This window comes from Nomascus leucogenys, unplaced genomic scaffold (assembly GCF_006542625.1).
Source record: "Nomascus leucogenys isolate Asia unplaced genomic scaffold, Asia_NLE_v1 000620F_162901_qpd_obj, whole genome shotgun sequence".
NCBI lineage: Eukaryota > Metazoa > Chordata > Mammalia > Primates > Hylobatidae > Nomascus > Nomascus leucogenys.
The window spans coordinates 745-12,565 of record NW_022097212.1 but is presented as its reverse complement, the minus strand read 5'-3'; the positions used below and the strand labels follow the sequence as shown (position 1 = coordinate 12,565).

Sequence of the window (11,821 nt, the reverse complement as noted above, 5' to 3'; positions counted from 1 at the left end):
CCCTGCCGGCCGCGCGGGCTTGGGAGCGGCTTCCGGAGTCCGAGCGGGCGCTGAGCTGGAGGCGCGCGCCTAACGGCTTTGCGGGCTGAGAGGTCGGAGGCTGCGAGTGTCGCTGCTGAAGGCTGTGGTGGACCCGGCTGGGTCGCGGATTCTGAGCTACATCTCGGGTTTGGGGGTGGATCGCGGGTTTGGGGCTGGGTGAGGGTGGAAAGGCCACGAGGAGCCGCGGGGGCTCAGGAGCCGGTGGTGGGCGTCTGAGGAGAAGTCGCCCCATGAAGAAGCTCTTCAGCTTCGGGAGACGCGTGGGCCGGGCGGTCCTGGGCTCCATCGACCACGAGTACGCGGTGCCGGGTACCACACCAGGGACGCGGAACTGCGGAAGATCCGCAGGGCGGCCCTCAAGGGCGACGCCGCGGAGGTGGAGCGCCGCCTGGCGCGCAGGAGCCGGGACGTGGATGCCCAGGACAGGTAGCGGGGGCTCAGCCGCGGCGGGACGGGGTCCCCAGGCCCGGCTTCCCCGCAGCCCCGCAGCCCCGCAGCCCCTGGGACGGGAGCCTTGGAGAGCGCTGGGCACCCTCGGAGCAGCGGAGCCAAACGGAGCCTCCGCTGCTTTCCATCGCTGGCAATTCCCCGCCTGGAGCACTTGGTGGAGAAGTTGAGTGATTTAACCCACAAAGTTAAGCATATACACGTTTAAAACATGGGGTCGTGGAGGTGCTTGATGAGAGCTCATTCCCATGTCCAAAATACCATGAGTCATGTTCAGTAGGCGGAAAGTTCTCAGGTAAAAGCCTGTGTCGGTTTCACATGCGAATCCACCCAGGTAGATAGCTTCTTTACTGGAGCTTCTTAGAGCGACACATGGAAGTGGGAGGTGGGTTCCTTGAACGGGAAGACTCAGTTTTCTCAAAGCATGAGCTCTTTCCATGTTTATCAGTTTTACATAAACCGAATGAAAATATCAAGGATTTATCATTTTTGCATGACACCTGCTGTCTTACTATTGTGATGACATTTAAAAATTTTTATAAGAGTGAAAAAAAGACTTGCTCCTCTAGATATCAAAATGTGCTATTAATTCCCACAATTATTTACTAACAGCTGAAAAGACATAAATACATGGAACAGAATGGAAATCCAGAAACACTGAAATATATGTAAGATATAGATGTAAGGATTGATAATGGTAACATTTCAGATGAGTAGGAAGGGTTGAGTTATTAATAAAATGCCTGCTCTTTGAAGAAAACTAATGAAATTTTATGTCACAAAAATGAGTTCCTGATGGAATACAGATTGAAACTTTTACATATGCAAAATGAGAAAAGTACCAGAAGAAAACACAAATGCTTATTTATACAGGTACATTTTACATTGCCAAAGGCCTTCCTAAGAATGACCTCACAAGCAGGCATTCTGAAGGTTGATTTAGCAAACTAAAAATTAAAACCCCCAGGCCAGGCGCAGTGGCTCATGCCTGTAATCCCAGCACTTGGGCTGAGGTGGGCGGATCATGAGGTCAGGAGATCGAGACCATCCTGGCTAACACAGTGAAACCCCATCTCTACTAAAAATACAAAAAATGAACCTGGCATGGTGGCACGCACCTGTAGTCCCAGCTACTCGGGAGGCTGAGGCAGGAGAATCACTTGAACCTGGGAGATGGAGGTTGCAGTGAGCCAAGATCACACCACTGCACTCCAGCCTGGGTGGCAGAGCATGACTCTGCCTCAAAAAAAAAAAAAAAATTAAAACCCCCCTGTGTATCAGAAAAAAATTAACAAACGATAACATACTTGAAAAATATTTACTATGTATATGTTTTTACTGATATATATATATATAAATAGATATTCAGATGAAAAGTGTATCTTCATCCTACAGGGAATTTACTTTCTATTATATATATTATGATATATAACTGATTATACATATAAAAAATTGTATATAATACTGATATAATATGTTATATATCGGTTATATATATACAGATATAAAGCACATCTTTATTTTATAGGGAATTCTTTCAAATCAAATCAACAAGAAAAGAACTCTAAAAGTGAGCAAAGTACTTTTTTGCAGACCCAGAAGTTACTTATATACATAGGAAAAAATCCTTAGTGTTTCTCGTAAAAGAATTTAAGTTAAAAGAGGAATGATACTGTTTTCAATCCACAATGTTTGTGAGAATAAACAACAGTGGTACTTATACTGCTGCTTAAAGTTTAAGTTGCTGATGACTTTTCAAATAGATAATTTGGTGGTAATTACCACATTCAAAAAATGTATATGCCATTTACCCATCGATTCCATTGTATTGAAATACCTTTAGAAAATAGAGATACATGTACTTTGTTTTTCTCAGCATTTATGTTAAAAAGAACCCTCAGAATGTGTCCTATAAATAAGTTTCAGTTGTATCCATAGGATGCAGTAATATGTGACCATTGAAAGTGACAATAGATATAGAAGTATGGGAGGTTCCCTTGATGCCAGGAGTTTGAGACCAGCCTGGGCAACAAAGCAAGATTCTTTCTACAAAGTTTTTTTATAATTAGCTGAGCATGCTGGTGTACTCCTGTGGTCCCAGCTACTCAGGAGGCTGAGGCAGGAGGATCACTTGAGCCTAGGAGTTCCAGGCTGCAGTGAGGCAATATATGAAATATATGTAATACACCATTACACTCCAGCCTGGGCAACAGAGCAAGACCCGGTCTCAAAAAAAACAACAACAATCTAACAATTATTGAGTTGTTGCTTGTTCTAGAAATGGTTCTAAATACTTTACATAGATTCCCATTTAAGCATCACAATGGTGTCCTGTGAGCTAGCTGCTATTATCATCTTTATTTTATTAATGAGGAAAATGAGGCACAGAAAGGCTAAGCAATACCTGGTACGTCACTGAGTTCAAAGTAGAACTCAAGCTCCAGCTGAACTGAATCCAAACACCAAGCTCATTCTGTCCAAATAGGCTGCTGTTTCATTAAGGGAGTGAGCAGTAAGAGCTAATAAATGTTGTACTTCCTTTTTTTTTTTTTTTTTTTTCTTGACAGAGTCTCGCTCTGTCGCCTAGGCTGGAGTGCAGTGGCGCGATCTCGTCTCACTGCAAACTCCGCCTCCCGGGTTCACGCCATTCTCCTGCCTCAGCCTCCCGAGTAGCTGGGACTACAGGCGCCCGCCATCTCGCCTGGCTAATTTTTTTTTTTGTATTTTTAGTAGAGACGGAGTTTCACCGTGGTCTCGATCTCCTGACCTCGTGATCCGCCCGCCTCGGCCTCCCAAAGTGCTGGGATTACAAGCGGGAGCCACTGCACCCAGCCAAATGTTGTAATTTCTTCAAAAGAAAATTATTTGTTTTGAAGGCAGACGAATGCTCTTCAATGTTTACAATTACATGAACCATTATAGGTTTTGAGAGACTGCACTACAATTTCCTGAAAACTCCTCTCGCTCTCCTAGGACTGCTCTACATTTGGCCTGTGCCCATGGCCATGTGGAAGCGGTCACTCTTGCTGAGCAAAAAATGCCAGATCGACATCTGTGACAGACTAAGCAGGGTGCCTTTAATGAAGGTATACAGTAGCCAGCTCTTCTGGCATGAAATAGATGTCACTAAATACATAGAATTAAAATGAATTTATCTCGTTTAAATAGAACTAGTTGGTGAAACCTGTGGAATATGTATTTTGAATTCTTAGAATTTATAGTCTAAGTTTTCTCCTGTATAAGGTGTGCAATATTGAGTGGCCAGTCCGATCAGCCACACAGCAGCACCGACGGGCCTGCCCACCCTTTCCAAACTTGAGGCTCTGTCCACCAAATGCACGCTGATAAATCTTCCCATCTTCAGTTCTGCTAAATGGCAAGCCATAATTTTCTAGCTGTGAAAGATAAACAAAAACCTTGTTACCTTAAAGGAGTCAAGATATTCACAACTAATCTACACTAAACAACTTTAACACAAATCTGCAAACCCAAAGTAAACTATTTTATGAACATGTCAACACTTCATCAAAGAGAAGCTTTTCTTGTTACATGTAATGCATAGTTCATGACGGACAAAGACTTCTCTTGTGAGCTTTGCTAATCACCATTCTATCGGCTGCCACATCTGCCTCAATTGCTTACATTTTTTCCCAGACTCTTGTACTAGAAACAGACCACCAGAGCACCCAGAGCCTCCCAGCCATCACCTCGACCACGGCAGCGGGGGCCTGCTCCACCATGTAGTGGATGGCATCCTGGTCCCCCAGCCAGTCGGAGCCCTTCCCGGTGTCGTAGAAATGCCACCTTCAGTTGCCCTCCTCCATGTTCCCCAGAGCAGCATTGATTCCTCCCTGGAAACACCAACCACTCCTTACGAGCCACAAACAGGAGCCCCAGCTTTCTCTTCCAGGCCCAAATCCACCCACTGGGGGATTCAGAGAAAGCCAACTACTCACACGGTGACTCCAGTGAGGGCTGACCTCAGCAGAGGAGCAGCGAGGCCTGACAGATCCCAGATCACAACCCCTCCCTGACTCGCCCGGTCGTTCCATCCCTTAGCCTCAGTCTCCTCATCTGTGTGGTGGAGACACAGGGAACTCCAGGAAGGGCTGACTGCAGCAGTGAGTGAAAGGCTACCTGTGATATGCTTATTACCTAACATTATCTGGCACAGAAAAGGTACTCAACAAATCTTTCCAGAGAGTTTTATTAACAAACCTTCCCAATGGCATTTACGGGCATGTGTTAAAGATTAGAAGTGCCTCCTGCCAAGTAATAAACTCCACACTCAGAGTCACACTCCCCTGTACCCCTACTTCCTTTGGCTGTATGTGCCCACCACCGTCTTACCCCTCAGAGAGTCCCGGAAGACAGCAGCACAGGGACAAATGAAACCTTTGCCCTTTTCTTCCCCAACCTAAACTCTGATTCCTCCTCTTTAGATGATCTCCTTTTCTTAAGGTGTTGGGGCGGCGGGAGTGGGTGGGGAGGGTAGCAGGCGAGATGGTCACAGAAAACCCAAGTGTGACTGGAGTCCCAATTAAGAGTGACAACAAGGCTCCCGCCCTTCAAAGTCAGTTATAGAGTTAAAACAAATTTGCTGGGCACCCACTGGAATGACAAACATCCCCACATATGGGCATAGGTTTTCTTTACCCATATAAAGAATCACCAAAAGAATCATGAACTTTTGGCAACTAAAGATTCAGGGAACTCTTTCAGAAGACAAGGCAAAGCATCACTCTAAATTCTAAAATAAAGGCAGCAAAAAGAGGCTGATAAAGCAGAAACAGATATGGGTAAAAGCATCTTTCAAGCTCCTTCTCTTTCATAATCCTTTTATTCCTATCTCCAGCTTGCCTTAATGAAACACCTGAACTTAAAACCACCCACACCTCTAATAAAGAAAACTATAACACAAATCATAAGAGGCAAAGAAGAACTCTAAAAGAGAGAAAAGAATCAGACGGATTCAGAAAAGACTGTCCCATACAGCCAGGAAGCTACATATTTTACTATTGAATAAAAATTATTTAAAAGATCTGCTAATAATTTGTGAAGTCTTACTAGGTGCTGGTCATCGTTTCACACACTTGACAAGCATTATTAGCTCCAGTAATCTTTAACCCTGTATATAGATACCATTATTTTCCCCCACGTTAGAGATGAAGAAACTGAAGCCTAGGAGGAATATTAAGCAATCTGTCTAGTCACCAAAAAAGTAGCATAGCTATTACAGTCATAAGCTTTTGTCAACCAAAGTTTCAGGGAACTGTCTCAGAAGACCAGGAATTAGCACAGCTCTATGATCTACTTTTATTATTAGTGCTGAAATAAAAAGCAACTAGTCCCAACCAAGCAAGTATTGAGACGAGAACCTAGACAGCCTCCAGAGCCTGAGCTTTTGGCTATTATTTTTTATTCTGCTCATTCTAAGGGGAACAACTTCAGTTTAGTGAATGCTACAGAAATCATAATACAAGGAATTTAAAAAGTGACAAATTATGGAAAATGAAAGCCTTAGTTATCCTTTGTCTGACTGTACAAGGGTGAGCAGAAAATAGGGTAGCACTTGAAAGCAATCCCTATTATTTCAATCAGCAGGTCCCCAGTGAGGTGAACACCAGATGAACACTGACAGGATAATAAAAATTAAGAAAAAGGTACAATAGTTAAGAAATAAAACAATAGGCCAGGCGCAGTGGCTCATGCCTGTAATCCCAACACTCTGGGAGGCCAAGGCAGGCCGATCACCTGAGGTCAGGAGTTCGAGACCAGCCTGGCCAACATGGTGAAACCCAGTCTCTACCAATAATACAAAAATGAGCCGGGCGTGGTGTCAGGTGCCTGTAATCGCAGCTACTCAGGAGGCTGAGGCAGGAGAATCGCTTGAACCCGGGAAGCAGAGGTTGCAGTGAGCTGAGATCACACCACTGCACTCCAGCCTGGGCGACAGAGCAAGATTCAGTCACAAGACAAAAAAAATTATAAAACAATATACTATGGAAAGTTCAAAGAAACCCAATCATTGTAGATAAGACTAGGAGCTATAAGGAGCCTATAATGAGCCCTTTCTAAATGGAAATGGAGAGACAATTTTATTAAAATATATTTAATATAAAGTAAGATGTTTTAACAGGAAAAATAGTCTGAAGGTGATTAACTTGTGGAAATTTTGGCAGTATTTATCAAAACATTAGAAATTTTTATATTTTTAATATTAGAAATTCCTCACCTAAAGAATCACGGTTATACCTAGAGATTAAGAATCCAGCATATCATTTTAAGAGGAAAAAATGTAAATAATCCAAATGTTTACTGATTAAATATTCAAATCATGAAGTCATTATAAAAGCTATAGGAAAACATTCAATGACATGTTAAGGATTTTCAAAATATATTAAATACAAATGATCCCATCTTCTGCCAAGTCTCCCACCTATCTCCAATCTCAGCCATGGCAAAGACTATTAATGGATCACAGCAAACCCTTTCCTATAACCTGCTATTGGAATTCTCAACACAGATCTCTGGGCATCCACCATCAACCAGAGTTGGCATCAGAAATAAACCCATCTGATTTTGTCAAAAGGTAGGTTTGACTCAGACAGTGGTTAGTCATGGAGCAAAGGGCTAGGAAAACTAATGAAACCGGTTAAAATAAGTCTTTGATTCCTCTCTCTTACCTTCTCCTATTAACAAAAACCCACTGATAAGGACTATAGGAAATAATTTAAAACCCTGCCTCCCAGGATAGAGAATTGAGAAGACTACTGCCTAGCCTCCAGTGGTGAGTCACACTAGTAGCTGGGAAGGTGTATAAGAGATAAACTTATCCAGCTCTCCTGCCTCGCTCTACCGAGCAGGAAACATTCCTTACTGTGTACTACTTTAAATTTAGAGGGTGTCCCTAAAGCCAAAATGCTTTTTTCTTGGACTAGATAAATTGATTCTAAAGTGTATACAGAAAAATAAACAAGAATCTTTTTTTTTTTTTTTAAGAAAAGCTCTAAGACAGAGAAGCAATGATAGAGGATAACCCTATTAGATGTTAAAGTACACTATATAAAGCTTCAGTAAGTAAAGCAGTGAAACACAGAATGACATCTCCAGAAATAACCCAAATACATGTGAGAACTTATTATCTGTCAAAAGGTAACATCTCAATTCAGAGGGGAAAAATAAATACAGGCTTCTTAATAAAATGACTCTGGAACAATGGGTAACTATTTGGGAAAATATTACACTGGTTACACAACTAACACTATGCATCAGGATAAACTTACAATGGTCCAAAGATTTAAAAGTGAAATCCTACATAAAGTAACCAAAAGAAAACCTGGGTGACTTCTTTTTAATTCTGGAATGTGGAAGGTCTTACTATGACCCAAATGCGGAAGCTAGCCAAGAGGAGAAAGAAAAAAGAGGGGAGAAGATGAGGGGAGAGAAAGAGGAGGGGAGAAGAAAGCACTGAAAACACCATGAATTAAAAAGTGACAAAGTGTGGGATGAAAAAACTGCAACTGACATCAGAGATTAGCCTTTGCTAATCTCCCTGATAGATACCGAGCTCCTAGAAACTGAGATGAAAAAGACCAACATCCCAATAGAAAAAAATATAAAATAAACCATGTTTAAATATATAGAAGAAATGAAAATTAAAACTATACTCATATGCCATTTCTCATTAAGCAAATTGGCAAAAATGTAAAATTTGAAAACATTCTGTCGATGAAGTTGCAGGGAAAAGAGTCATTCTCAAACACTGCCAGTGGGAATACAAAATGGCACAACTGCTATGGAGGGAATCTGAAAATAGGTACCAAAATTCCATCTGCATATACTCTCTGAACCAGTAATCCCATATCATACAGATATTCCTGCACAAATATAAAATGGCATACACACAAAGTTGTTTACTGAAGTAGCTTATAAGCGTAAAACATGAGAAAGAAATTTACTGTCCAGCAAAAATACATTTATATTGTCTTAGTCTATTTGTGCTACTGTAACAAAATACCACAGACTAGGTAATTTATAAAAAATAACAATTTATTTCTCATGTTTCTGGAGGCAGGGAAGACCAAGATCAAGACACTGGCAAGACTAGTGTCTGGCGAGGGCTGCTTCTGCTTCCAAAATGGCACTTCGTTGCTGCACCCTCCGGAGAAGAACACTTACTTCCTCACACGGCCAAGGGTAAATGAAAGGCTCCCTTCTGCCTCAAGCTCTTTTCATAAGGGTACTAACTCCACTCATGACTTAATCATCTCCCAAAGGCCACAATCTCAACACTGTCGCACTGGGGATTAAGTTTCAACATGAATTTTGGAGGGGGCACCCATCATTCAAACCATAGCATGTATCTTTTGAACATTTTGAATTTTTTTTTCCTGGTATACAGTACTAGGTATGGATCCAACTTTCATCTTTTTCCAATAGAACTGGTTGTTACAGGTCAGTCAGTTATTTATTTATTTGGAGACGGAGTCTCACTATGTCACCCAGGCTGGAGTGCAGTGGCACGATCTTGGCCCGCTGCAACTTGTGCCTCCTGGGTTCAAGTGATTCTTGTGCCTCAGCCTCCTGAGTAGCTGGGATTACAGGCATGTGCCACCACGCCCGGCTAACGGGGAGATATCACGTGACACCCACCAGACGGGCAAAAATCCCACCACCCAATCCATGCCGGTGTTGGGGAGAATGGAGAGAAGCAGGAACACCAGGCACTGCTAAGAACGGTTGTGAAGTATATTTCTGTTATGCTTGTATATGAAAGAGTGTGTGTTGTGGGTTATGAGGAAAATTACATTTCTTACCTGGGATGAAATTTTAAAACTTGAAAGCTACTGACCAGAAGAAACTTGCACTTGTGTACAAAAGAAACGCCCAAGAACGTTCCCAACAAAACACAGTCCTAAGGACCCCAACCTGGCCAAACACTCATCCACAGGAAGATGAAGACATTTCCCATGTTCCCCTCAGACGATGGGAGATCACGCAGCAATGAAATGAACCATGTCAGTGTGGGCGGGTCTCAGGGAGAGAATGGAGGAAAAAACAGACACAGAGCAGATGCTCAGAGCCACGCAGGAGAATTTCCTCACATCAAAGTTCAAAACTATAGCCGAGGCAACAGAGCAACACCCTGCCTCAAAAAGAAAACAAAGTTCAAACACTAAATGGCACATTTTTTAGGGATGTACACACATGGTGAAAGAAACGTACTATGAAGGAAAGTGTGGGAATAATAAAGACTAAAGCAGGAAGTGATTCCCTCCGTAGGAGAAGGGAAGGGACCGGGACTCAGGCAGGGCCTCCAGGAAGCATCCAAAGTGATGTCTCTTGAGATTCTACTCCCTAAACTTGGTGGCGGTCCTCTGTGTCCAACGTGTCAATATTCTGTATACCTTACCCATACTGTACAAATGCTTTATTTCTACTCAATATTTAGAAGACAGTTATAAACAAGATGCACTAAATAGCAAGGTGGCAGATGAACATCAGGAAGGAACATCCAGGAGGTTCCATCCACGGAACCTCACCATGGATATGCTTGTGATCAAGGGCCTGGTCTCCCCTCAAGACACGGTCACAGATCTGTGACAGAGGCCACACCATCATAGAAGGGGAGGCCACACCATCATAGAAGTGATCACAGAGGCCATCACAGAGGCCACACCATCATAAAACACCATCATAGAAGTACAAGGCACACAACCACACAGAAGTGGAGCAGGCCAGCCGGGACAGGGTCCTTCTGTGGCACCTGCTGCATCACCAGGCTGTGTGAACGGACTCAATTGCCAGAACTCACAGAACAGCAGTATGAGCACCAAAACCTCACAGGAAAAATGGTAAGTTCTAAGTTTCTCCATTAACAGTAACTCTCAGATTAATCTCTGTCATCCATCGCTTCTCCAAGAAATAACTTTTTAGGTTGACGTGCCAGGCGCCATGTTGGAGGGTTGGTGGTAGCGGCTTGGGGAGGTGCTCCCTCTGTCGGTCTCACTCTCTCACACGCTTCCCCTGGCTCCCTTCGTTCCCCCTCACCCCACTTGCCCTGCGTGCTGGAGTGTGTGCGAGGGAGTGGGAGGACGTCGGGGGTGGGGGGAGGCGTTCCGGTCCCCAAGAGACCCGCCGAGGGAGGCAGAGGCTGTGAGGGACTCCGGGAAGCCATGGACGCCGAGAGGCTCCAGGAGGCACTGGAAGATTTTGAGAAGGGGGGAAAAAGAAAGCTTGTCCTGTCCTGGATCAGTTTCTTTGTCATGTAGCCAAGACTGGAGAAACAGATTCAGTGGTCCCAATTTAAAGACTATTTTATTTTCAAACAGGAGAAAGTGATGGATGATTTCAGAACTTCAGCTCCTGAGGCAAGAGGTCCTCCCAACCCTAATGTCGAATATATTCCCTTTGATGAAATGAAGGAAAGAATACTGAAAATTGTCACTGGATTTAAGGTATCCCTTTTACTATTCAGTGACTAGGTGAATTGTTAACAGATCCAAGGAGAAACTATACAGGAACAGACAAACTTCTCAGAGGAGTCGAAAAGAATGTGGTGGTTGTTAGCTGTGTTTATCCTTCTTCAGAGAAAAACAATTCCAATAGTTTAAATCGAATGAATGGTGTTACGTTTCCTGGAAATGCACCAAGCTATACTGAGAGGTCTAATATAAATGGGCCTGGGACACCCAGGCCACTTAATCAACGAAAGGTTTGTCAGCCCCCAGCAGCTGGAGACCTGGCGGGGAGCTGATGTTCCAGTTTGAGGGCCATGCAGCTGGATACCCAGTGGGAAGCTGAAGTTCCAGTTTGAGGGCCGTGAAGCTGCAGACCCTGTGGGGAGCTCATGTTCAATTCTGAGGGCGTTGCAACTGGAGACTTGAGGGTAGACAATATTGCAGTTTGAGGGCCGTGCAGCTGGAGACCCGGGTGGGAAGAGATGCTCCGGTTTGGGAGCGATGCAGCTGGAGGCACTGCGGGGAGCAAATGTTCCAGTTAGATGTTCCTCTCTGGGTCTCCAGGTGCACGGCCATCAAACTGGAACATCAGCTCCCCGGCCCTCAAACTGCAACTGGAATATCAGCTCAACATCAGCTCCTCTCCAGGTCTACGGCTGCAAGACCCTCAAACCGGAATGGAACATCAGTTCCTCCCCAGGTCTGCGGCTGCAAGACCCTCAAAGAGGAAAATCAGTTCCTCGCCGGGTCTGTGGCTGCAAGACCCTCAAACCAGAACATCAGCTCCTCCCCGGGTCCACGGCTGCAAGACCCTCAAACCAGAACATCAGCTCTTCCCCGGGTCCGCGGCTGCAAGAGCCTCAAACCGG

The 11,821-nt window shown here is 44.0% G+C and overlaps 2 pseudogenes; both read left to right on the top strand.

Moving 5' to 3' along the window:
- Positions 1-272: 272 nt before the first annotated feature.
- On the top strand, positions 273-3,638 carry LOC115834193 (annotated as a pseudogene).
- A 1,354-nt stretch (positions 3,639-4,992) lies between these two features.
- LOC100592319 lies at positions 4,993-11,314 on the top strand (annotated as a pseudogene).
- Positions 11,315-11,821: the final 507 nt, after the last annotated feature.